Source organism: Megalobrama amblycephala, linkage group LG14, assembly GCF_018812025.1.
Source record: "Megalobrama amblycephala isolate DHTTF-2021 linkage group LG14, ASM1881202v1, whole genome shotgun sequence".
NCBI lineage: Eukaryota > Metazoa > Chordata > Actinopteri > Cypriniformes > Xenocyprididae > Megalobrama > Megalobrama amblycephala.
The window spans coordinates 25895472-25922823 of record NC_063057.1 but is presented as its reverse complement, the minus strand read 5'-3'; the positions used below and the strand labels follow the sequence as shown (position 1 = coordinate 25922823).

The 27352-nt window shown below is 40.4% G+C and overlaps 1 long non-coding RNA gene across 1 annotated transcript; it reads right to left on the bottom strand.

Annotated features, from left to right (window-relative positions):
- Positions 1 to 3887: 3887 nt before the first annotated feature.
- LOC125246375 lies at positions 3888 to 14731 on the bottom strand. Its single transcript, XR_007179821.1, has 4 exons — positions 14611 to 14731; positions 14422 to 14493; positions 12548 to 12582; positions 3888 to 5111 (listed from the first exon to the last, which is right to left on the bottom strand). It is a non-coding gene; the product is annotated as an uncharacterized LOC125246375 (long non-coding RNA).
- Between the last annotated feature and the right edge of the window lie 12621 nt (positions 14732 to 27352).

The window sequence follows — 27352 nt, the reverse complement described above, 5'->3', positions numbered from 1 at the left end:
CAGAGTGCGGTTGAACCGCTCACAATGGGGGTTCCCTTGCGGGTGATATGGAGTAGTTCTTGACTTCCGTACCCCATACAATTTACAAAGTTCTGCTATGACCGCGCTCTCAAAATTCCTCCCCTGGTCGGAGTGCAGTCTCTGCGGTACTCCATACCTGAGGAACCACTCTTTCAAGAGGACCTTGGCGGTGGTATCCGCTTTCTGATCCCGGGTGGGGAACGCCTGGCTAAACTTGGTAAAAACGTCCGTCACCACCAGAACGTTTTCTCTGCCATCAGAGGCGGGCTTCCAGGGTAGTAAAATCAACAGCTACCACTTCCAATGGGCGGGAAGCCAAAAAAGGAGTCCAAGATGCCCGTATCTTGGGCTGAGGCATCTTAGCAAGCACACAACGTTGACAGTTCTTCACCCATTTGTCTACAGCCTCATGCATCCCTGCCCAATAGCATCTTTGCTTGAGCAAGCCCAACGTTCTCTCAATTCCTTGGTGTCCCATTTGGTCATGAACACTTCGTAGCACTGCCTCAACCAAACAAGTGGGAAGCAACAGCTGCTGACACTCACCTAGGAACACATCATTGACTACCCGATACAATAATCCTCCATCTTCCTTGATCCTATCCCATTGCTTGAGCAATGACCGCACCTGCCTAGGTAAATCCCGTCTCTCACGGGCAGAAGGCTTCCTCCTTGCTTTCCAAAAGCGTTTTAAAATACTCAGAGAAGGGTCAGCATACTGAAAGCAACAGAGCTCCTCCTTTGTATATCCGGGTAATGTTGGAGTGTTTCCAAGGGCATGTTCTGGGCTAACTTCCCCCTCATTGAGATCTACTGGCACCGGTCTAGCCATTGCAAGGTCTGGTTCTATGGCCGTTCCCACCTGTAGCTCATTGCAAATGGCTACACAGCCATCAAACTCAGTATCTTCAGTCACTACCTCCGCACTTTCCAGCTGCGGCCTCCGGGAGAGAGCATCAGCTGCTGTATTACAACGCCCTGGCCGGTAGCGAACCTCGAAATTAAACACTGCGAGCTGTGCCACCCACCTTCTGCTCCACCGCTCCCAACTTAGCCGTGTTAAGATGACAGAGTGGGTTGTTGTCAGTGAGGACAGTGAACTGCGATCCCAGCAGATAACCTCTGAACTTTTCTGCTACAGCCCACTTCAACGCCAGGAGCTCTAATTTCATGCTGCTGTAGTTCCGGTCATTGCGTTCAGGACCTCTCAACCTCCGACTAGCATAGGCTATGACCTTTTTTCTCCCACTCTGGTACTGGTACAAGACAGCGCCCAAACCCAAGCTACTGGCATCTGTCTCCAGCATGAACGGAAGAGAGAAGTCGGCATATCCTAGCAATGGAGCGCAGGTCAGCTCCTTTTTCAGACGTTCAAATGCTTGTTGGCACTCAGATGTCCAAGACCCCTGGAACCACTTATCACACTGGGCCCCACTACCCTTTTTAGTGCACATATTCACAACATCGTGCAACGGTCCTGCCACCTTGGAGAAACCCGCAATGAACCGTCGGTAATAACTGCAAAATCCCAAAAAGGTACCGCAGTTCCTTCACGGTACTAGGTGCTGGCCACTGCTCTACAGCACTGATCTTATCAGGGTCAGGGCCTACCCCTTGGGCCGATATTCGGTGCCCCAGAAACCTCACCTCCACTTGGAGAAAGTGGCACTTCTCCACTTTAATCTTCAACCCCGACTCCCTCAGCCGGCGTAGCACTATTTCAAGTCTGGACAAGTGAGTCTCGAATGTGTTTGAATAAACCAAAAGATCATCCAAGTAAACAAGAACCATTTGAAACACCAGATCACCCATTACGGCCTGCATGAGTCTCTGGAATGTCGCCGGAGCATTGCAGAGACCAAACGGCATCCGTTCATACTCATACAGTCCGAATGGCGTGATGAAGGCGGTCTTATGCCGATCCTTCTCGTGGACAGCCACTTGGTGATAGCCGCTTGCCAGGTCTATGGTTGAAAACACCTGGGCCTTACACAGTGCATCTAGGCTCTCGTCGATTCGCGGCAGAGGGAACGCATCTCGCCGAGTCTTCGAGTTCAGTTTCCGGTAGTCTACACACAGCCGTAAACTCCCATCTGCCTTCCTGACTAAGACCACCGGGGACGCATTATGGACTTGCACTTTCCTTAATAACTCCCTTTTTTAAGAAGTCCAGAAATATGTTCCCTCACCTCCTCAAACTGATTGGGAGGTATCCGTCTGTAGGCTAGGGTGACGGGCACTTCGTCAGTCACGGAGAATCTCGTGTTTCACCCGATCAGTATACCCAAGATCCTCATCACACACTGCGAACACATCCGCATACCGCCTCAACAATGCTCGCAACTCTGCCTGTTGCTCTGGAGTCCCACCCATCTGTACTCTGTCTGAAGGGCACTGCAAGTCACTTTGGGTCTCCCTCATCGTTCTCATATTAACAGTGACTTCCTCATGATCTTGGGAAATCCGTTGAAATGCTATGTCGCAGGAACCACTCTCTACCGGACGACCTTGGGACAATACCCCAAGCCTTGCTTTCACCGGTAGCCAAACATCTTCTGGTGCCAGATTCAGAACTTGTACTGGAAACACCCTTTTATCAATGGACACCAGCGTAGGCACAAGGACCAAACCCCCAGGCAGTGGCATTGCCCCAGGTTCAAGTATGACCACACCCTTAGTCTTGGGTAAAACTTTATGTACTCGAACTTGAACAGTGGAAACTGAGGCTGCCGGTATGCACGTTTTAAGTTTTCCGGCTAGTCGAACTGTGGAGCTTGCCCCAATTAGGTGCCTCTTCATTCACCTTACTAAAAGCATCTCGCCAATGTGAGTCTAGTGTTCCCGCCAGGGCATTATCAAACTCGGCCAAGATCAGCTGTTTGCAGCGCTGTACAATATTCATGCCAAGAATACCTGGATGTGAAGAATCATCTTTTCCATCCTTCTGGTCTCGGACTATCAAGAATCCACAACCAGGTATTGTTGACCCCAACACCTGAATATCCAACTCCACATATCCCAAATATGGGAGGGGCAGTTTGTTAGCAGCTGTAATCCGCAACCACTTCATTGTGCTGTGCATATCCCTATCTTCCCCTTGTAAGGCGCTCTCTGAAAAAACGTTCCGTCAACGTGCTCACATTGCTGCCCGTGTCTAACAGACACTTAACAGCTATTCCCAGTATGCTAATTTCAACCTCAGGGCATTTTCCTACAGCATGTTCCAAAAAACGCTCTTTAGTCAGAGGACCTGCTGCTTGAGCCATGAAATACCCCTCTCATTGCTCGGCTCTGCGCAATGGAGGGACCACGTTTCCCGATGCTCGTTCTTCGGCAGGGGCCACTACCTGTCCTTCTGGTTTGGGTGGCGATGTGCATTGGCGGAGCTATATGTCCCACACCTTCACACCTAAAGCAAATTGGCTGACCGTCTCGAGTATATCTGGGCTTATTTTTAGCTCGTTGGAGCCTTTCAGAGCCCAAACTAGCTCTTTGAGTTGTAAGGCTACGGACTGCATTAGTTAACTCACCAATTGCTTTTCCTTGTTGTGCCACTGCTTTCACTACATCTTGCAACACAGCATTCAGGTCACTTGAAGATGCGGACACGCCTGTGGATCTTGCACCCTCATCAACACCCACGCCCAGCAGGTAACGAGTTCTAGCGACACTTGCCCCACGGGGACGCTCTTCCACACACCATAACAGAGCCTCTTCTCTGACCTCAAATAACGTTGCACAAGGTCGGTTTCGCTCCATTTTGCGCAGTTCTCGACGAAGTACAGTGTCCCTTACTCCCTCTACAAACTGATCCCTCAGCGCTAGCTGCACATCAGGCACTGCATTAGATGACTGTTGGAGTGCTGCATTTAACAACATTGACAAGGCATGCGAATAATCTCGTAGATCCTCCCCTTCTAACTGCTTCCTTGCATAGAAGGCGTGTAACAGCTGAGGGGTCGTCCGTTTTTCTCGGAAAGCGGCCCTTAAGCAATCAAACAGGTCCCGAGGCATTGCGTCCTCCCTCCCCATACACAATTTAACCTCATCAAGCGCTGATTCCCTTAAGTGTGACAAAATAAAGTCTGCCTGATCCACTTCACTCAATCCCCTTACCCAAATTACTCGTTCAAGTTCCTCAATAAACTCGTCAACGGTTTGACAGTCTTTACTAGGGTCACCACAATAGGGAACAATTTGTCTTTCTCTGGGGATATAGACATATGACCTGGTATTCACAGTGCTCAAACTAGCAAGTGTCGACATCACCTGGTCGTGTCTCCTCCCTAGCTCCTGAATTTGTGACCGGAGTTGTAGGAAAGGATTACCTCCTTCCTCGTCGTCAGTGCTGAAGGCAGCACCAGCCCCTTGGCTGTTGACCTCCTCTGCAATTACTTCATCAGGAGCTTCTGCCTCCATACCTTCAGTTATTAAGAATCTCAGTCTCTACAAAGTTCACCCACACACACAGTCTGATGCAGCCCCCTTGTTTCAGCAGGTCCTGGCACTCTGGCTCCTTGTCTTCCCGCAGTCCTTCCTTAGTTCTGTGCACAGCTCTGACGGCAGGCTCTGGGACACAATCCTCCACCACTACCGTTGTTTATCTCCCCACTTAGGCTAACAACGTATTCAACTTCAAGAAAAAAAAAAACTCCCCACAAAAGGAAACCAGCAGAAAAACTATCCCACTTCTGACACCACTAAGATGTGGCCGCGAAAATGTGTTGACTATAAACAAACTTAAAAAACAGCCGGACATCTAAAAAAAGGATTCTTTATTTTTGACCGCATATGAGAAAGATGCGGCGTTAATGTCTTAGGTTTCCGTTTGAGGAGAGGTTTACAGACAAATTTGTACAGCGGAGAGCACCAAAAATATAAACAAAAGAAAATTCGTTCAAACAGAGTTCACTACATATAGTGTGAATCACAGATGTACAAAGAAATAAACTAAAATATCTCTCTCTCGGTGTGTACTTAATTTGAATCAATCTGCACAAATTCCCTTTACAACTTTACAAAGTTGTAAAATGCTCTAAAAAATAAATGAAAGTACACAAAACTCTAAGCACACACTATTTGTATAATACCTGTGTTGTCATATGTGATGTTAGGATAAATATGCGCTGGCTCCTTTAAGAACAGCTGCAACTTGATGATGTCATCAATGTTAGACCAGCCTCAGTCTGCTAGATGGTAGATAGCTATTCCTTATCGTGGTAGCATCCCAAGCCATCTGCTACATTTCTCGTCTTTCGGGAGTCACCGTTGGTATGTAAATTTATGTTAAGAAATGGTTTAACAATATTTGATTGTATTTTGTGTTTAGTGCAAGATTTTATTTGATTTGTCATACTGATGTGTGTAAACTACCATGCACATATTTAGTTTATATTGCAAGTAATTATTGTTAATCTTTTGATATAATTTGAGTGATCAGTATACAGTTTGAGACTTTGGTTTATCTCACATCAATGTATGCACTGTAATTTCATATATTCCCATTATATACTGGCAATGTGTGCTAAATTCCTTTTTTTTGTAAAATATTCATATGTTTATGTCTCATGTTATCTTTTTTAGTTTTACCCTGCTCCCAGTCTACCATTAAAGAAGTAAACTGGTTATCTGCTTCAGCGTGGTGATTGGTAGAGAAGTTATCTGTCTGTCAACATATGCAAGGCGCATTGGGGTGGCAGAACAGTAAAACAACGACTTCCTTGCGGACAGATCTACAGCAGCGCGGGTCAGAGTGTCCCTTATGGTGTGAATAAGTCAAAGAATTAAACGACTTGAACGTAGGCTTCCTCTGCATTATGGAAGATCCAAATCCGCCAACCCACAGCACCCTAGTGACTTGGTCTAATCAGTCAACATCCTCTAAACGATCAAAGACCTCAAGTCTTAGCCCTGCCGTTGCTTTAGCTCTTGCTGAAGCTGAAGAAGCCAAAGCTAAGGTTAAATATGCAGAGAAGGAAATGCAGATAAAGATGCAAAGGGCGCGTCTGGATGCAGAGAGGGCATGTTTAGAAGCACAATTAGCAGTGCTGGATGTTGAACGGGAAGCTGCTGTGGCGGTAGCCAAAGCTGAAGCTTTATCAACAGCATTAAGCAGCGACAAAGCATCAAGCCATAAATCAGACAGTCAACTCAGAACTGATTCTGAGGCCACTACTCAAAGAACTAAAGAGTATGTACAAGATCAATCTAGACTGCAAGCCAACACACAGCTCGGTCCACACGCCATTGTAGATGATTCATGGCCACCACCCCCACCGACCGAACTGTTTCAAGAAAGTATTCCACAACTGTCGCCATATGAGATTGAAGCTCACGATCTGAACGAAGGCTTTAGAAATTATGAAGTCGCAATGAATGTTGACCCTGAAACACATAACCCAAATGAGCAATCTGAGGAGGCTATCAGATATGCCCCTTTCCCAGATGGATATGAATCCAAGCTATCGCAGAGAGTAAAGATTTCTCCCTCCGTCAGGAACAGACAGAATTCTTACTTTGCATGTGTAAGACCACCTGACGATCACAGCCACTTACCAACACATACTTATCGGCACTCGAACGTGCAGCCAACAGAAACAGCTATAAATGCTCACAGCTATCCGAGGGTGAAGTCGTGTGCTCTAACTCCACCTCTTCATGTTCCGCATGGAAACAGCACTCCATGGGCAAACAGTGATGAGAATCAAGATGTATCTAACCTCATAAGATTCATGGCGAGGAGAGAAATCGTTTCCACAGGACTTTTACAGTTCGATGACTGCCCCGAGAATTACAGAGCATGGAAAGCATCATTCTTCACTGCTACTAAGGATCTCAATGTCACAGCTAAGGAAGAGATGGATCTTTTGGTTAAGTGGTTAGGAGCAGATTCCAGAGAGCAAGCAAAACGCATCAGAGCGGTCCATGTGGAGAATCCTGACAGAGGTCGTTTAATGATTTGGGAGCGGTTAGACGATTGTTTTGGGGCACCTGAAGTCGTCGAAAGCTCACTACTCTGAAGGCTAGAGACTTTCCCAAAGATTTCGAATAAAGAGTGGAAGAAACTCAGAGAGTTAGGAGACCTACTGATGGAGCTTCTGGTAGCAAAATCTGAGGGAGTGCTTCTGGGTCTCGCTTGCTTGGATACCGCACGTGGTATAGCCAGCATAGTGCAAAAACTACCATTCAGCTTACAAGATAAGTGGATGACGCTGGGCTATACGTTCAAAAAACAATACAGAGTTTCCTTTCCCCCCTTTTCTGTACTCGTTATTTTTGTTGTAGAACAAGCCAGAATGCGGAATGATCCTAGCTTTGCTTTTCCCTCTCAAACTGAACATTTAAAGCCAGAACATTCCAGGAACTCTAACAGAGCATCCATTTCAGTTCACAAAACAGACATCTCTCCCGAGAGGTCAACAGTTGGAGATGCTCGAGAAACTAAGATGGATTTGTCTAAATTCTGTCCTATTCATAAGAAACCTCATCCTTTCAACAAATGTCGCGGGTTTAGAGAGAAATCTATCGAAGATCGGAAAGCCTTTTTGAAACAGAATGGGATTTGCTTCAAATGTGTAGCATCTACATCACATTTTGCAAGGAACTGTGAGAAGCTCGTCAAATGCATTGAATGTGGCAGTGAAACACACCATTCTGTTCTGCACCCAAAACCTGTCGATAGGTCTGCTAAAAGTCAAACAACCACTAAAGATCATGGCGGGGAGAAAAAGGATTCTTCCGATGATGATGTGTCTACCAAATGCACAGAAGTGTGCGGTAGCAATATGGATGACAAAACGTGTTCCAAGATTTGTCTCGTCACAGTGTTTCCAAGTGGCCAGCAGGAGAAAGCCATTAGAGTGTACGCCATCATTGATGATCAAAGCAACCGATCGTTGGTGAGGTCGAAATTCTTTGATGTTTTTGATGTAGATTGTGACAGTTCTTCCTACTATCTCAAGACCTGTGCTGGGGTCTCCCAAAGGAGCGGGAGGAGAGCACATGGGTTTCAAGTCGCCTCCATCGATGGTCGAGTCATTCATTCTCTACCTACCCTAATAGAGTGCGATAACCTTCCAGATGATCGCTCCGAGATACCCACCCCAAAAGTTGCTCTTCATCATCCACATCTTAAGGGTATTGCAGGACAGATCCCTGAAATTGACCCGGAAGCTCCGATCATGATGCTGTTGGGAAGAGACATCATAAAGGTACATAAAGTTATAAAGTACATCAACGGACCCTGCGAAGCCCCATATGCTCTGAAGTTAGACCTTGGTAGGGTCATAGTGGGCAATGTCTGCTTAGGCAAGGTGCACAGACCAGATAGAGTTAACGTCCTCTTAACCAACACCTTGGATAGTGGTCGTCAATCACTTTTCAAGCCATGTCCTAATGTTCATCACATCAAGGAGCATGTTTGTGAAGAGCTTCCAGGTCTTCAAGCTATGGGTGTTGTGAAGAGGCCTGTATGGAAAGAAAATGGACATCATGAAGAATCGGATGTCTTTGAGAGAACAAAGAATGATGAGAAGATAGCCCTGTCCATTGAAGATTTGACTTTTCTTCGTATAATGAAGGAGGGCTTCTACAAAGATGAAATGAATAGCTGGGTTGCCCCTCTTCCATTCAAACCTCAGAGGCGACGTCTACCAAACAACAAGACACAAGCTCTAAATCGTTTCAGATCTCTACAGCGGTCTTTTTCCAATAAACCAGTCATGAAGGAACATTTCTTCGCATTCATGGAGAAGATACTGACGAAAGGTCACGCAGAGATAGCCCCACCACTTAAGCATCAAGAAGAGTGTTGGTATCTGCCTCTTTTTGGAGTTTATCACCCAAAGAAACCGGGAGAGATCCGAGTGGTCTTCGATTCAAGCTGCCAGTACAATGGTGTCTCACTAAACGACGTACTTTTGAAAGGTCCAGATCTCAACAATGGGCTCCTGGGTGTGCTCTTATGCTTTAGAAAGGAAGCAGTAGCTATCACTACGGATATACAACAGATGTTTCATTGTTTCCTAGTCAAGCCAGCAGACAGGAACTTTCTCAGATTCTTCTGGTATAAAGATAACGACCCAGAGAAGAACATTGTCGAGTACAGGATGAAGGTTCATATCTTCGGTAACAGTCCTTCTCCTGCTGTAGCGATTTATGGCCTCAGACAAGCAGCAAAAGAGGCTGAGGCAGACTTCGGAGCAGATGTTGTAAAGTTCGTAGAAAGGGATTTTTACGTTGATGACGGTTTAAAATCACTACCGTCTGGGGTAGCTGCTATCTACCTCACTACCTCCTCAAGAAGACCCAAGCAGCCCTGGCACGTTCCAATTTGAAGCTGCACAAAATTGCTTCTAACAGCAAGGAGGTCATGGATGCGTTTCCTTTAGATGAGCGGGCCAGTAATCTAAGATACATGGAACTAGGCAAAGTTGAAGTATTCGTACAGCGTACTCTTGGAGTTAGCTGGAATCTCATAACTGACACGTTCACGTTTCAGCTGTCAAGTGAGACAAAACCATTTACACGACGTGGAGTTCTTTCTACTGTGAATGGATTATATGACCCCTTTGGGTTCGCAGCCCCAGTCATCATCCGAGGCAAAGCTCTGATAAGAGAACTTACAACTGAGTCACATGACTGGGATGCGCCTTTGCCTCTTGAGAAGTTGGGACCTTGGCAACATCTCCAGATATCTAGGCATTATACTGAAGATTCCCTTTCTGAAGCTTCTCAAAAGGAGCTTTGCATTTTTGCTGATGCCTCTGTTGTAGCTATAGCCGCTGTAGCTTATCTCAGGAGCCTGAGGCCTGATGGGAATTGCAAGATGAGCTTTGTCTTGGGGAAAGCCAAGTTAGCGCCCCGTCCAGAGCTGACCATCCCACGCCTCGAGCTCTGTAGTGCAGTTTTGGCCGTGCAGATAGCTGAACTTATAATGTCTGAGATGGATATCGAGTTTGACAGGGTGAACTTCTTTTCAGACAGCAAAGTTGTCCTCGGTTACATCCATAATGAGCAGCGCAGATTCCATGTCTTTGTGAACAATCGAGTTCTAAGAATAAGAAGAAGCACACACCCGCAGCAATGGCACTATGTACCAAGCGACCAGAATCCGGCAGACCATGCCACAAGATCTGTACCTGCAGCCTGTCTAAAAGATACAACATGGCTTACTGGTCCACCATTCTTGTCCTGCCCGAACCAAACATACTTGACCTCGGGCCCGTTTGACCTTGTTGATCCTTCAGCAGATGTCGAAGTCCGTCCTGAGGTAACCACATTCATTACCACAACAAAGCACATTCAGCTGGGCTCAGAGCGTTTCAAGCGTTTCTCCAATTGGAAGGTACTTCTCCGGGCCATCACATGTCTAATACACATCGTAAAGACTTACAAAAGAGAACCGATCAAAGTCACAGCAAATTGTAAAGGATGGCATCACTGCTCTAAACCATATAGTGTGAGTGAATTGAGTCAAGCCAAAAATACCACAATTCGTGCAGTGCAACGAGAAGCTTTCTCTGAGGAGTTCCGATGCATTGAAGATAACGGGAATATCCCGAAGAACAGTCCTCTCTTTACACTGAATCCCCTCATTGATGAGAATGGACTTATGAGAGTTGGGGGACGCGTGTCTCAAGGGAACATTGGGTTCAGTGAGAGCAATCCCATCATTATTCCACGACGGCATCATATTGCAACCTTGATAATAAGACATTATCACGAGCAATCTAAACATCAAGGGAGACATTTCACTGAAGGCGCCATCCGTATGGCAGGCTTTTGGATTGTGGGAGCCAAAAGGTGCATTTGTTCCCTTATCTTTGCGTGTGTGATTTGCCGAAAGTTGCGTGGACGAACCGAAGTACAGAAGATGGCCAGTCTACCCATGGACAGGGTCAACACTGAGCCCCCCTTTACATACGTAGGGACGGATGTATTCGGTCCTTGGTCGATTTGTGCTCGTCGCACAAGAGGCGGACTTGCAAACGACAAGAGATGGGCTGTGATGTTCACCTGTTTGACCATCAGAGCTGTCCATATCGAGGTGATAGAGACGATGGATACATCTTGTTTCATAAACGCCTTGAGACGCTTCATTGCCATTCGTGGTCCTGTAAAGCAGATACGCTCGGATCGGGGAACGAATTTTGTAGGAGCATGCAGAGAACTAAACATTCCCTCCAATTTGGATGAAGCTAAAGTGACAAGGTTTCTTGCTGAACAAGGATGTTCCTGGATCTTCAACCCTCCCCACGCCTCCCACATGGGTGGGGTGTGGGAACGGATGATTGGAATAACTCGAAAGATTTTAGACTCGATGCTGCAGTTGGGACGGTCCAGAATGACTCATGAGGTTCTCACAACGTTCATGGCAGAGGTGACGGCTATAATAAATTCCAGACCATTGGTGCCAGTCTCTATGGACCCTGAGGATCCCTTCATACTTACTCCTTCAACCTTGTTCACTCACAAGTATGGTCCTTGTCCTGTTCCACCTGGCGAGTTTGACCGTGTTGACCTCTACAGGAAACAGTGGAAACAGGTCCAAAATCTAGCGTCTACTTTCTGGGACAGGTGGCAAAAGCAATATCTCTCCACATTGCAACCTAGAAAGAAATGGCAATCAAAGATGCAAGATGTCACAAAGGATAGTATAGTTCTCATGAGAGACAGTCAGTCCAAACGTAACCAGTGGCCTCTAGGGCGCATCACTAAAGTCTTCCCAAGCAAAGATGAAAGAGTTCGAAAGGTGGAGATCAAGGTTGTGGACAAGGAAGGTTCAAAATTGTTCATCAGACCTATAGCAGAAATAGTGATGCTTATCCCCTCACACTAATTAAGAGACTGATTTATTTCTTCCTTTGTTATTAATGGTAGGTTTGGTATCTTGTGATAACAGACGGGGAGTGTGTTGTCATATGTGATGTTAGGATAAATATGCGCTGGCTCCTTTAAGAACAGCTGCAACTTGATGATGTCATCAATGTTAGACCAGCCTCAGTCTGCTAGATGGTAGATAGCTATTCCTTATCGTGGTAGCATCCCAAGCCATCTGCTACATTTCTCGTCTTTCGGGAGTCACCGTTGGTATGTAAATTTATGTTAAGAAATGGTTTAACAATATTTGATTGTATTTTGTGTTTAGTGCAAGATTTTATTTGATTTGTCATACTGATGTGTGTAAACTACCATGCACATATTTAGTTTATATTGCAAGTAATTATTGTTAATCTTTTGATATAATTTGAGTGATCAGTATACAGTTTGAGACTTTGGTTTATCTCACATCAATGTATGCACTGTAATTTCATATATTCCCATTATATACTGGCAATGTGTGCTAAATTCCTTTTTTTTGTAAAATATTCATATGTTTATGTCTCATGTTATCTTTTTTAGTTTTACCCTGCTCCCAGTCTACCATTAAAGAAGTAAACTGGTTATCTGCTTCAGCGTGGTGATTGGTTGAGGAGTTATCTGTCTGTCAACATATGCAAGGCGCATTGGGGTGGCAGAACAATACCCCCAAATAAACAACGGTAGTGGCTTGATGTTTTCCTAGATAAAGAACAAAATAGAAATATTATTAAAGATACATTCTCATAAGCCACACACACACTTTTAGGACCAAAACTGAATGCATTTAAAATTCTTCACATTACCCTTTAACATTCTTCACATTAGCATTAACATTATATTCATCTCTAAATACAAATTATTAATAAAGTTGAATGAATATCAATATCAAAAACAATTTACAGCTCTTAACACTCTGAGGTCTGAAAACGCGCCGGCGCGTTTTGCAGGTTTTTTTTCACATTGCAGCAAAACAGACTTAAAATACTCCGTCATTTTTTGTCATAGAGACATAAGTAATATATCAATTGAAACTATAGAATATCTTCTTTTATTTGTATACACTCAAAGTAAAAACACAATGTTGTGATTTTTGTAAAATAAAGAAAACTAACATGATGCGTGATTTCTCCTCTCCCTCTGAACGAAGTCCAATCTGATATTTCTCAGAAAATGAACTGTAACTTAGTGAATACTAATCACAGAAAAATTAAACTTATGTCTAAAAAAACGTTAAGATGTCAGGTTTTAAATCATGTAAGTCAAATCGAAAACAAACCTTCTGTGTTTATGTAATCTGTATGAAAAGAGAGCCATGTCAGAAGTCCGTGATTCAGCTCATTATCCGCTAATGCGGCCACGCCCACGGAGCGAGCGCTATTCAGACGCAAATTCAGAGGCAATACATGCATTCATCGTCTCAATCGTGTATTTATTGTCTTGAAAAGTGTTTATCTCGGTGTAAAAGTCATGGTTAGCGAGCTCTAGAAGACATGCAGTTAGTTCCTGTTTTCTTTTCTTCTATAGATGAATGTTAGATGAGTTTTTGTTTCTTTAGCGCCCTCCGGCTGCAGTATGAATTGGAAACTCCATTCATGGAATAGCCTCTTCTTCTTTTAGATGAATTTTTGGACTAAATATGCACAGAGAGCGCCCTCCGACTTCAAGGATGAATTGAAAACACCAGTGCTCATAGTAATTACATTAAATAATGAATATTAAATAAATATAACTCCTCTGTATAGAAAATTGACATAAGCATATGAGAATCCAATATTTCTCCAAATGTGCTTCTTTTAAACTAAAAGCCTATATTCAGACTCTTTGCATCACAGAAATACATTATAATTTTAAAGTATAATATAAAACCATTACTTTATATTGTAATAATATTTTTCTGTATGTTTCATATATCATGATGACCTTGAGACATCACAGAAGGTTTTTTTCACAGCCTACCTGACTGAAATGCCTCATTAATATGCAAGTCATTTCAGCTCATTACTATCCAATTCTTTTGTTTCTCAGGTGAGAATGGCCCATTATTCAGTGGTGATTCACGCCCCCACGCATACTGTGTTTCTTGGCAAAAAGTGTCTTACAAAAACTAAATCAATATATTGTTTTATATGAATGAGTAGGCAGCATAATTTTTACATAATTTTGAAGCAAAAACTCTTGTCTACAACCTCCAATACCCAAACGTCTTGTGAACACAGATTTACTATACTTTTTTTGGCTTTATTTCAGTGACTTAAGTTTTTTGTTTTTTCAATAGCCACGCATAAATGTTATTCCTTCAAAAACACAAACATGTACATACATGTTCCTCACATATTATTGTAGCCTAGTTTGTGCTGAATACAATGTAATGACACTTTTTCCATTAATATGTTTATGAACAACTGAAAAAAGCACAAATGTCAGGACATGTCAAAACTTCTCCAGGCCCCAAATCAGCCTCAGACTCCAGAGGGTTAAACAATCCACTTTGTGTGAACATAAGCATCATCAATAAAGAATAAAATAAATAACACTCACTCTATGACGCGCTGAACAGAAATCTCACACAGCTGACACCTCACGTGCACTCACGTCCCTTCATTCTCCCCTCTGATACCATTTATCGAAAGAGAAAGAATTACTATTTACTTTTTCCTCGATATGACAACATAAACTACAACAGAACACTCAAACAACATGCAATGATTACACTGTACGAACACTCACGCTCAATCTCTGTTACTCGGGAGAATAACGTAATCCGTGTGATCAACACCTTCCACAGATGCACAGTAAACAGACTCAAACACCAAAGTTTGGATTTCCTCCTATCTTCCAGAAAAATGGTAGCCTGACTTCGTCATACTCATATTCTAGGCAGAATGTGAGTCTGATACTGCTCCATTGCACTTGAATTATGGGGCGTGTCTTAACCAAACCAGTAAAAAAAACAAACTCTGCACTCAATTGGATAGACCTACAACCAATCAGAGCAACGCAGTAAGTGACGTATGTTGAACTTGTACTTAAACTTTTGCCGAATCCCGTTGGAAGGACGCCAAACACATCTTTCCCATCGACAAATGCCTTGATTGCGGTTCTTTGTGCGTCTTTTAAAATTAATGCGCTGTCGATTTCTATTATTACAGACGTGATAGCGGAATCTAAACATCTTACTTCTCCAGCTGCAGTCATCGTTGGTGAAAACCAATTCAACCCAAGCGCTCTTTGATGACGTGGGTGGTTACGTAACCGCAGATAGCCTGTCCATCATCGATTAAAGCCCGCCCTGGCAATTTGATTGGCTCGGCCTTCTGGGAGCCGAGCATAATTACTCCACAATGGATCGAGTCCAGACCGAACTTCCCGTCCAAAAAATGTTGTGGGCGGGGTTCGGGCTGGCACCCAGGCTAGAAAAATGGTGTTATTTTCCACCGCACTTCAGCTCTCATGTGCTCCGCGATGGTCTCTGTATTTTGTTTTTGTCCCTAGCGCATATTCTTTCGTTCATTGTAGAACTGCACTACCTAAACGCAAGGGTGCCCTCTAATGGCGGGTAGGAATGACTACAGGCCTTTTTTTCCCTGCTTACAGTAATTAATGACAGAATTTTTATTTTTGGGTGAACTAACCCTTTAAGTTAATTTAATCAGGGTTCCCACTCTTTCATGAACACCAGATTCAAGGACTTTCAAGGACTTTTTCAAGCACCATTTATTTTATATCAAGCACCTATCAGATTCATAACCCAGCATATGTAGCATTACGAAAGACCTCTTAAAGTAGGCTACTTAACATTTTATCCCTTATACTGCATTTGCATCCATTTTGACCTGGAATAGGTACAGAAACATTTCTACAAAAGTACATAGTTAGTATGAAACAGAAATTTTGGAAATGTGTTAAGACATTTTGTCATATTCTGTCACATTTTTTGTTGTCTTTAGTTTTCTTTGTTTCTTTTTTTTCATTTACTCTTCTTTAAATTGAAGATATAGGCTAAAAAAAATACACCTTTTCTGTTTGGGTCCGTTTAAGCCCAAAAGTGCAAAACTATGCTGATATTTTTTTAAATCTAGTAGTTAGGTTTTTTTTTTTTAATCTCAAATTACTTCTGTAAAATCCATTTAGACTCTTTTCTATATACTCACACACATTTATTTCCTTCCAACTAGGATTGCATTTTGTTCATTAAAATGCTTGGGCATGCACCTGCACATACAGTATATTCAGAAATCTGAATATATTTTGCTTGAAAATTTTTTAGTAATAACATTTTAAAAGAGTAGGTTTCATGAATTTAGACCATCGAAGTCATTAATAAATAAACTCCATTCAAAATTATTTTGTTAATCACTTTTTATTGTAAATCACATTTTTCAACTTTGAGCTAGAGGAATGCAGTTGCTCAAACATGCAGCTACTTTTTGAAAAATATTTCAGGAACACTAAACCTCATACATGTGCAAATCTGCAAAAAAAAAAAAAAAAGAAAGAAATGAAAATAGGACTCTCTATTACTTATTTGCTTTTAAAGTGTAACTGTTTTTCACTAAGCTGTTTTTCCAACTTTTCAAGTTCTACTTTTTTCTCCTTAGCACCATGTCTCAGGGAGTTTGATTTTGCTATCAGAGTAACTTGCCCCGTACTTTCAGCCTTCAAAGCATATTTGTCAGCTGATTCAACAAGAGCCTTCATGTCACTCTCCAGACTTTTTTTCTTTGATTGAAGCTCCTCAATTTCTTCAAACAGTGCTTTTCTTTTTTGATTCTTTGCTTGTGTTTCTTCTTTCTTTTTCTTCTCCTCCAAACTGGCTATGTATCTTTGTCTTGCACATGATACAGATAGAAGAAGTTCTTTGTCAACTGCCACATTTTCAATTCCTCCTACAATCCGGAGATGATCGACAATCATTCTCTGAGCTCTGTATGTATCCTCTACAAGGTTCTCCACTTCAATCTTTTGATTGACAGAATACCCCCTCTCTACTGTCCCTTGCCCATGAGACAGCAACAGGAGTTGATGGCACATTTTCCAGAGTTTCTGTAGTTCCTTTTCTTTGGACATGAAGGTATACAGGAGAGTGTCTACTCGATCGGAAAGTGAGTTGAAGTCAGCAAATGTAGAATGGTTTTTCTGCACAACATCATCAAGGAAATGTGCATACTGCTGAATAATTTCATCACAGTCGTGTTCGTTGATCCTCCCTTGATCTACTAGATAGGCAAGGGTTCTTCAACTGGTCTGTTTCTTCATTGGCCATGTTCACAGGATCTAAGAAGCCCATATTTTTCACCAATATGTATTTCAGGGGTGACTTTTGTTGAAGTTTGTCAACCATAGCAACTAGACCATCTCTGCAGGACCGCCTGAAATCCATAATGGTGCTTGCACCAACCTTTTGCTTTGCCCTCAACTCCTTTAGGATCCTGTTGGTGACATAACCAAGGTCGACACTTGAGCAATCAATGTAGTTTGTTGGCAATTTAATGTCAACATCCAGGAGCTTTTTTACAGACTTGGCTTCCTGCATGACCTCTGGTTTGATGAATCTACACATTAGATTCTTCAACATCTTGTGAAGATCTGCAGCCAGAAATGGGACCATTGGTTTATCGGTCTGGTACTTTGTTAGAAATGGGGTGACACTCTTACTCACAGATAAAGCAAAATTGATCTGTGCTTCCAGCAGAGGATTCTTCAGTGATTGACAGACTTCATCAAATGACTTGGTGTCAGGATTTGGTGTTCTTTTCCCTGCAACAGCACTCACATATGTGGCCAAGTTTGGCAAGATCTGCAATGCTCTCTCCAAGACAGGAGTGTTTTCTACCCATCTTGTTGGGCAGAATGATAGTGGAAGAAGACCGTCTTGTGTCTCAGTGACTTTAAGATATTCCTCTCGACGGGCAGGGCAGTCATGTAGGAGCTGATATATGGCACGTAGAAAACCATCAATCCTCCAACCTGTTGATGAAAGTCCTTTCTGAAACGCCCCATTCACGATATGCAGACCACAACTGCCCAAATTCAAGAGGTTCAATCCATATTCATCTGCAAGTGACTCTTCCACCTTCTTGTAGAAGGACCAATTTACATTTGGTCCATCCATGGATATTTGCAACATGTTTTTCATTGGCAATGCCTCAGTGCCTTTCTCAAAGGCCAATTTGAGATCATCTGCTCTGGCATGCCCCATGAACTCAGTATCAAAAAAATTGTGTCTGAACCTGATCACCATTCCAAAATCGGACATGAAAGTCACACTGTTTTGATTGTGTCATTCGGTTGAGAGACTCGTCGAAGAGCAACACATAGTTCTCATCTCCAGATTTGAGTTTGTTGGTGAGCAGACTTATGAAATGGGGAGCTAAACCATAAGTGCATATGTAGGCACACTTTGTCTGGCCACATGAAAAGTTCTTAGCAATTTCACTATCAGGGAACATTGCTGAGAAAAGCTGACCTGTAGAAATAAAATAAACTATTATCTTTCCTGAATAAATAAATAAATAAAAGAATAATTTAAGCATGCCTTTATTTAGCTTGTTACCACTACAATTAATAAGAAACAACTTATTTTCTTTACTTTATAATTAAAAAATTAAACTCACGTGTTTGTTCACTTGAATGGAATGAATAATGAGATTGTGTCACTTTAAGTGACCACAATATTTCTGCCTTCATGGTTGCCTCCTTTGTGACGCTGACAATTTGCGATTGTCTCTGTGTCCCAATTGTTGAGGCTGTGGTGGTAGGTTGTTGCACTGGCATAAATTGTTGAATGTTTATAGCTGTGAAAAACATAGCATAATGCTTTTGAACCCTACACGGATCCATTCTAGAATGAACAGATGCTGTTACTAACTTAAGATCTAAAGTTGCTCTGAAACACTGAGGCCTGGTTTCACAGACAGGGCTCAGATTAAGCCAGGCTTATGCTTTAGTTCAATTAGGGCATAAAAGTAGCTTTTAAAAACATGGCTTAGAAAAAATATATTTATATATATACTGATATGCATCTTGAGACAAAACAATGGCACACCGCCATATTTTAAAATCTGTCATTGCAAGCTGCTTTCAGTTAAAACAGCTCAAAAGTGCATTTTAGTCTGGGACTAGGTTTAAGCCTTGCCTGTGAAACTGGGGAGAGTTTTAGTTTTCCTTTTTATGAATTATTATTTGATTAAAAACAGTAAAATATAGAGATAATATTATAAATACATTTTGCATTTGGGTAAAAAGATAACATAATTGGCAAAAAACAAACCAAAAAAACTGCAGGTAACGTATTCATGCAGTATAATCAATGGTCGCCTGAGGGCGCTATACGCCCACTGTCGTCTATCTGAGCGCAAAACACTACTCGCGGGAAAGTTCGAGATAATACATATACTAAATATATAATGATGCATGCTGATACACACGTTTTCCTCCCGTAGAAAACAGTAATAAAGAAAACAGTGTGAATTTAATGCATTAAAGACAGTAATATTATAAGAACAAATTCAGTACACATCTTATACAGGCCTGCAGAATTTAACTCGAAGCGTGCATTACGTTCATATTTTGGGCTCTTCTACTTGCCTGTACATAATATGCTGTTCATTATTATTTTTTATAAATAATAATGTTCATTTCGGATACAGCAAGTGTACTGAAGTACTAAGGGGAATGTTAAGGGGAAGGACCGCGACGGAAAGCACTCAATATATAACAAATATAAAACAAATATTCTAGTAGTAGTAAGGAGGACATGTTATATTTTTCGCTAAAGTTTAGCTATCCGGCTAGCATTTCATTGTATCCACACAGACTCCCAAAGAACACTGACTAGATTAACTATCATAATCATTCTCAAAGTGAATACATTTAAACAATTTAAAAAAAAGTTTAGCTATTGTTAAATACAACATATATTAAACTGTATGAGATCATTTACCGTTTGCTTGACTCTTCATTGCCTTTTGATGTCCTCTGCATTTTGCATGGCTCTTCAGTGCCGACTCCCCCATGGAATCCAATTTTATGTTTTTCTTGCAAATTGAACATCTTGCTAAATGTAAATCTGTTGGAACTTTTAGTAACCAGTTCTTATATAGATCGATACCGAGCCAAGAATCACTAAATTTGCACTTCCCTGGCATTGGGCCTATTAATTAGCTCTGCTCTCCATCGATTCATGCAGGGCGGTGCATCAGCTTACATGCTAAAGTTTCCCCCCCCCGCTACCCCTCCACCCCCGAACATAAGCAACGTTTCCTTTCGTCTTTGATAGCGCATATACTGTAGGACAATTTTTGAAATAACACCATTCTAAACTAAATTTATTTCAAATTTAATTCAAGCACTTTCAAGGACCTATATTTGTTTTTAAGTACTTTCCAGGCCTTGAATCCATGTGTCTGAAATCCAAGTACTTTCAAGTACTTTCAAGAAGCGTGGGAACCCTGTTTAATCTATAAAGCAACTCTGGAGGAAATAGTGATGTCATCGTTCAGTTCAGCTCTCATACAATGGTGTCAATGCAGTCATATCGATAATATTGTTTAATATTAAGTGTCCCCAACTAAGCAAGCCAGAGGCTAAAGTGGCAAGGAACCCAAACTCCATCAGGTGACAGGATGGAGAAAAAACGTTTGGAGAAACCACACTGTCTGGGGGTCAGGTCTTCTCTGGCCAACAAAAGAACACTGTTTCTTCTGGATGAAGATCACATAGATCACGCTGGAATGGAGACGGTTTTTGCTGGGGATCTTCGGTTCCGTTTAGTTTTGGCAGAGTTCATGGCAAGGCACCAGCATTGAAAAAGAACACTAGATTCACTTTTAACTTAGTAACAACAACAACAATAATCTAACTTATTAACTTTATCTTTATTAATTTTAGACATTGGCTTCACGTTTCTCTTTAGAGCTGTCAGCACACCCAAGTAAACTAAAATGAAATAAATGCCTCAACTGTAGACTAGTCTACTTATGGTGTGGCGTTGTTTTTCAGGGGTTGGCCCCAGCCCCTAAGTTCCAGTGAAAGGAACTCTTTTTTTTTTTTGCTATTTTGTGTTTATTTTGATCTTTCATTTCAGTACAATCACAACACAATATATTTCAGTTTACATAATGCTCATTACGATCACAAAATGTTTTAACAAATGCAGGTATGAACAATTACTTGCTGTGTTTTAAGTATGATTTGTACTTTAGGTTTGTTCGATTATTTCAAAATATAATTTCTTTTCCTTTTTTACAATTTTTTATAAGTAAAAAAAAATAAAAAAAAAAATAAATAAATAAAAAAAAAAATAAAAAAAAAAAAAAAAAAAAAACAACAAGGGCAAAAAAAAAAAAAAAAAAAAAAAAATAATAAAAAAAAATAAATAAATAAATAAAAATAAAAATAGAAACTATATACATCCAGGGAAAGAAACATGTGTCTTAGTTAAACTCAATCCTTGACAACCTCAGATGACTTATTCTATTCTCAAATGACTTATGGAAATGATTATTACATACATATACAAACATATATTATTAACATATACATTATATATTAATCTTGATCTATTTAAAGTATAGAAGCAAAATCTGATCTTCTTTCGGATACATATGCAACCCAATTCCTCCACTTTTCCAGAAAAACATCTCTCTTTAAGTTAACAAAAAAGGTAATCTTTTCCATCATATAAATCTCTATGGTCACATCTATCCAGTCATCTAATGTCGGTCTCTCTTGTTGCAACCATTTGCGAGTGATTGCCTTCTTACTGGCTGCTAAGAGGACGCCCAATCAGATATTTGTTATCTACTGCAATAGGTTTCTAAAGCTAGCACAACCAAAATACAGTAGTTTGAATTCTAGAGGTATGTCTCTTCTAAAAATATGTTCAAGAGCATCCTGTAATTCTTTCCAATATTCCTGAATATGTAGGCATTCCCAAAATATATGATAATGGTTTGCTTCATTGCATCCACAGTTTCGCCAACATTTTGAAGTGTTATTACTGTATTTGGCTGTTTGTATTGGTGTTATAAAATATCTAATAATGTTTTTCCAACAATACTCCTTCCAATTTAGTGACCTAGTTGATTTCCACTGAAATTTCCATACAGTTGACCATTCTTCATCAGAAAAAAATATTCCACTTTCTGTCATCCATTTCTTTTTTATATAATTTGTAGAGTGTTTTTTCATATTTATTAAGCTCTTGTATATCTGAGAGACTATCTTATATCTAATACCTGATGTATATGCTTTTTTAAGCAATTCTATTAGTGGATTAAGATTGTCTTTAAATTTCCCTTTTATTTTTTTATCATAATAACTTCGAGCCTGAAGATATCTGTAAAAATCCTAATTTTCTAATGAGATCTTTTCCTTCAATACTTGAAAGCTTAGAATTACACCTTTCCTCAATGATTGTGCAAAAAGAAGTTATTCCCTTATTTGTCCACAACTTGAATCTATTATCCGACTGATTTGGAGTGAAGTCTGAATCATAAGCAATCCATTTAAGAATGGAAGTATATTCCAATAATTTAAATTCTTTTATCACAGATGCCCAAACATTTAAAGTAAGCTTTGTCCATGGGTCTTCTAGTGTATCTATATATTGTCTTAAATTATTATCTGCTAATATTGCTTGTACAGGGATATTCTTTTGTAGTATAGTTTTCCATATCCTTCCAAGGAGCATTATAATGTGGGTCACACCAATTCACCACTGTCCTAATTTGCGCTGCTGTATAATAATCTTTTAATGAGGGAAGAGCCCACCCTCCTTTATCCTTTGGGAGCTGCAATGTTTTAAAGCGTACTCTGGGCTTTTTCCCTTGCCAAATAAAACGTGAAAGCAATTTATCCCACTCTATGAATTGTTTTCCGGTTATTTCTACAGGTAGGCATTGGAATAGGTAAAGATATTTTGGTAATACATTCGTTTTAATTGCTTTAATCCTTGAGCTAAAACTAAAAAAGGGAATTAGATTCCATCTGGCTAAATCTTCTCTGACTTTTACAGTTAGTGGATCAAAATTCTTTCTTTGTAATTTTTCTATATTTTTCGTCAAATGGATACCTAAATATTTAAATGACTTTGTATGCCATTTTAACAAATATGTATTTTTTATATTTACAGGGGGATTATAATTATATGAAATTATTTCCGTTTTATCAATATTTAATTTATATCCAGAAAGAGGGCCAGAACTCTGAAATTGTTTCATTAGTTGAGGCAAAGACTTGGTTGGATCTCCAAGATAAATCAGTATATCATCTGCATAACAGGCTATTTTGTGTTCCACTCCTTTTATACTGATACCTTGAATTGTTTTATCCTGTCTGATGCTTTGTACTAAGGGTTCTAAATATAGTGCAAATAGTTGAGGTGACCATGGACATCCTTGTTTAGTGCCCCTTTCCAATGTAAATGATTTGGATAAATAACAATTAATCTTTATTTTTGCAGTTGGTGTATCATAGAGTGCCTGTATGCTTCTAATTATATCTTTGTGAAAGCCAAATTTATGTAGAACCTTATAGAGATAAGTCCAATTGACTGAATCAAAGGCTTTTTCAGCATCTAGACTTAGAATCATTGATTTTAATTTATTTTTCTTGATATAATTCATAACTTGCAGTGTACGCCTAATATTATCCTGTGTCTGCCTCTGACAGATAAAACCTGATTGATCTTGATTTATTAGGTTAGGCAAGAATTCCTCCATCCTTCTGGACATAATTGATGTGAAAAGTCTATAATCGACATTCAATATTGATAAAGGTCTATACGATCCACATTCTAGCTTATCTTTGCCTTCTTTTGGAATAATAGATATAACTGCATCCTTCCAGGATGGAGGAGCTATTGCATTCTTTAAAACCCAATTAAAAGTGCGGACCAGAATAGGTATTAATTCCTTTTGGAATACTTTATACCACTCTCCAGTAAATCCATCCGGTCCTGGAGATTTATTAGATTTTAGTTTAGTAACAGCCCCTTTTACTTCATTTGCTGTTATTTCTGCTATGAGTGTTTTATTTTGCTCATCAGTAAGGGTAGGTAACTCCAATGTATCTAAAAAACAATCAATCTCCTGGTTTCTATCTTCTGGCATTTTAGAATATAATTTTTTATAATACCTTTCAAAAGTATCGTGAATATTTTCTTGTTTGGTTTGTATTGTATTGGTAATAGGATCCTTGACTTTGTATATAGTTTGATCTGCTTGTTGTTTTTTTAATTTCCATGCCAATATTTTCATAAATTTAGATCAATTTTCGTAATATTTTTGCTTAGAAAACATAATTTTTTTCTCTATTTCTTGAGTATACAGCATATTAATTTCGTTTCTTGTTTTCTTTATTTGTTCTAGTATTTTTGGGGTTTGCTTGTCCTTATGTTCTTTTTCTAATAAATTTAATAGATGCTGTAATTTTTTTAACTCCTGTTGTCGAGTTTTCTTTTTAAGTGAGGCTAGTGCTATAATTTTACCTCTTAATACTGCCTTTGCAGCATCCCACAGTATGGGGGGTGTGACCTCTTCATTATCATTAGTTTCTAAATAAGAATGAATCTCATTTTTAATACATATTTTAAAAGAAGGATCATTAAGAAGATTCGAATTAAGTTTCCACAAAGTATCCTTAGATTTATTATCTAGTTTTACTGTTAGGTAGATTGGAGCATGATCACTAATATCTATCGTTCCAATATCACAGCTTGTCACCCTGGTCCTATCTCTATTAAACATGAGGTAATAGTCTATCCTGGTGTAGACATTATGTGGGGGAGAAAAATGTGTATAATCCTTAGTATTCGGGTATAGATCTCTCCATACATCAATTATGCCAATATCATTCATCAATGTGTTAATTTTCCGATGGATGGGTTTAGAAAAAATAACTTTTTTGTTTGAAGAGTCAAGCTCAGGCTGTAAATGTACATTCAAATCACCTCCACAGATCAATATACCTTGTGTTTCAGAGGATATAATCTGAAAAATCTTTTGAAAAAAGGTGACATTACTACCTGGTGGGGCATAAATGTTAAATAAAGTAATATATGTTCCATTCATCACTCCATGAACAAAAATAAATCGACCCTCTTTATCAGCATACTCATATTTCTTTTCAAAAATAATCTTGTTGGATATCAAAATAATAACTCCTCTTCTATGCCCTGTATGATATGAAGAATAATAGATCTGGGTAAATCCCATTATTTTCAACTTTTCATGCTCAGTGTTACTCAGATGCGTCTCTTGTAGATATACAATATGAGCATTTTCTTTTTTCATTTTGCTTAAGATTTTTTTCCTTTTAATTGGGTTAAGCAAACCATTCACATTGAAAGAAATTACTTTTACTTCGTTATTTGCCATGTGTGTTCAATATAACATTGCAATCTAAAGGATGATAGAAGGCAAGGCACAATCCCTGGAGAAACAATAAACAACAAACATAACGTGCTTCCAAGATAGGGGTCAGGAACATACAACCCTGTAACAAGTTAGTAGTGACGTCTGGCATGGAGGGAGAACCTTCTCTTCCATAGTGGTGATTAGGGCCCTCCTGTTCACCGTCTTTACATGAGATATAAGAGAACATAACTCACGTGTCCGACGTTACGAAGTAGATATGTGCTGTCATTCAGTAATACGAAAAGAGAAATTAAATTTAGATCTATCTAACGAATCAAGGTCCAAAAACAGACTTTTTCCTCTCTTTTTTTAAAATCGTCAGCTTCGCATTATCTTCTATATGCCTGTAGACGTTCTCTGATGTCTGTCGATCTCGGTGCCTTTCTTCCTCTTGTTTTTCGTTGTGAAACCATCTCCCAAGAAGTGCGCTCTAGTTGCTCAGCGAGTGATTCAGTCAGCGATGTTTTCTCCACGTTGAACCCTCTTTTCTTCAGATCCATATACGCTTCGTCAGCTGTGTTGTAGATGTGGGTTCCATCCTCATAGAACACACGTAGCCTGGCCGGATAAGGGGTCTGGAATCGAATCTTCTTTTCTTTTAGCACTTTTTTTACCTCCGTGTATTCCTTTCTTTTTTGCAGAACCGCAGGGGGATAATCATGATCGAAGTAGATTTTTTGTTGACCCACAAATATATCCTTTTTCATCCATGCTTTCCGGATCACTTCTTCTTTCATTTTGTACCTGAGGAATTTCACTACAATCGACCTGGGTCTCGCGTTCACTCCAGGCTTGGGTGCAAGTGCTCGGTGTGCTCTCTCCACATGCAGTTCTGCCTCCGGAGGAAAATCCAACGTGTCTCGCAGAAGTTGTTCAATGTAGTCAGTCATGGGATTTTTCTCTGCGCCTTCTGGCACGTTGTATATCCTTATATTATCTCTTCTCGATCTACCTTCTTGGTCAATCTGTTTGCTTTCCAAATGCGATTGCATTTTTATCATTTTTTGCATTATCTCTTCCACGTTTTGCATTCGTGTTTCAGCTTCGTCAATGCGATCTTCTGCGTGACTAATTCTTTGGTTTGTCTTGTTTAATTCAGTCTTAATTTCATCCAGCTGACGATTATTCTCTTTGCGAAAGCTTTGAATCTCCTCCAAAATTCGTTCCAGATTGGTTTGCATGTTATCTGAGGGAGCTTGCTGACGGTTAGCATCTTGCTTTTGAGTTAACGCTAACGTATGTGTTGCGTCGGCTACTTCTTGCTGTCTACCTTCGGTTTCTGGCACCTCCGTGTTCATTTTCCTACTCTTCTCTCTCGTTTCCATCGTTGTCCCACTATTATAGACTGTTTTAAAAAAAGCTTTCGTTTTTCTCAAGATTTAGTGGACTTTTTAATTAGAACGTCGGAGGAGACGATGAATTACGCTGCCATTCACTCGGTCGCCGGAACCGGAACCTCCCAGTGAAAGGAACTCTTAATGCTTCAGCATACCAAGACATCTTGGATAATTTCATGCTCCCAACTTTGTGGGAACAGTTTGGGGATGGCCCCTTCCTGTTCCAACATGACTGCGGACAAGTGCACAAAACAAGGTCCATAAAGACATGGATGAGTGAGTTTGGTGTGGAGGATCTTGACTGGCCTGACCTCAACTCGACAGAACACCTCTGGGATGAATTAGAGTGGAGACTGTGAGCCAGGCCGTCTCACCAACATCAGACAATTACTCATAAAGCACAATTAGCCATTTTCACAAGAATCGTAAATCATGTTGTGACACTGTCACATATGACACGTTTTAACTGCTCTTTCACGAGTTCACACTTACAAATAAGTCAGGTAAATTAATTGGTAAACGTATTTGCCGTGCTGTCCGGGGAGAGGGCTCTGAGCTCGGTAATTGGCCTGAACACAGAGTTTATGAATATTTTTGTTTTAATGGTTTGTAAGTTGTCTTAGTCATTTTATTCCTCTTATCTGTTTTATGTGTGTATGTCTTTAAATGATTTTAGGTCTGTAGGAAGTAGACTGTATAAAGGAAGCAGCATGG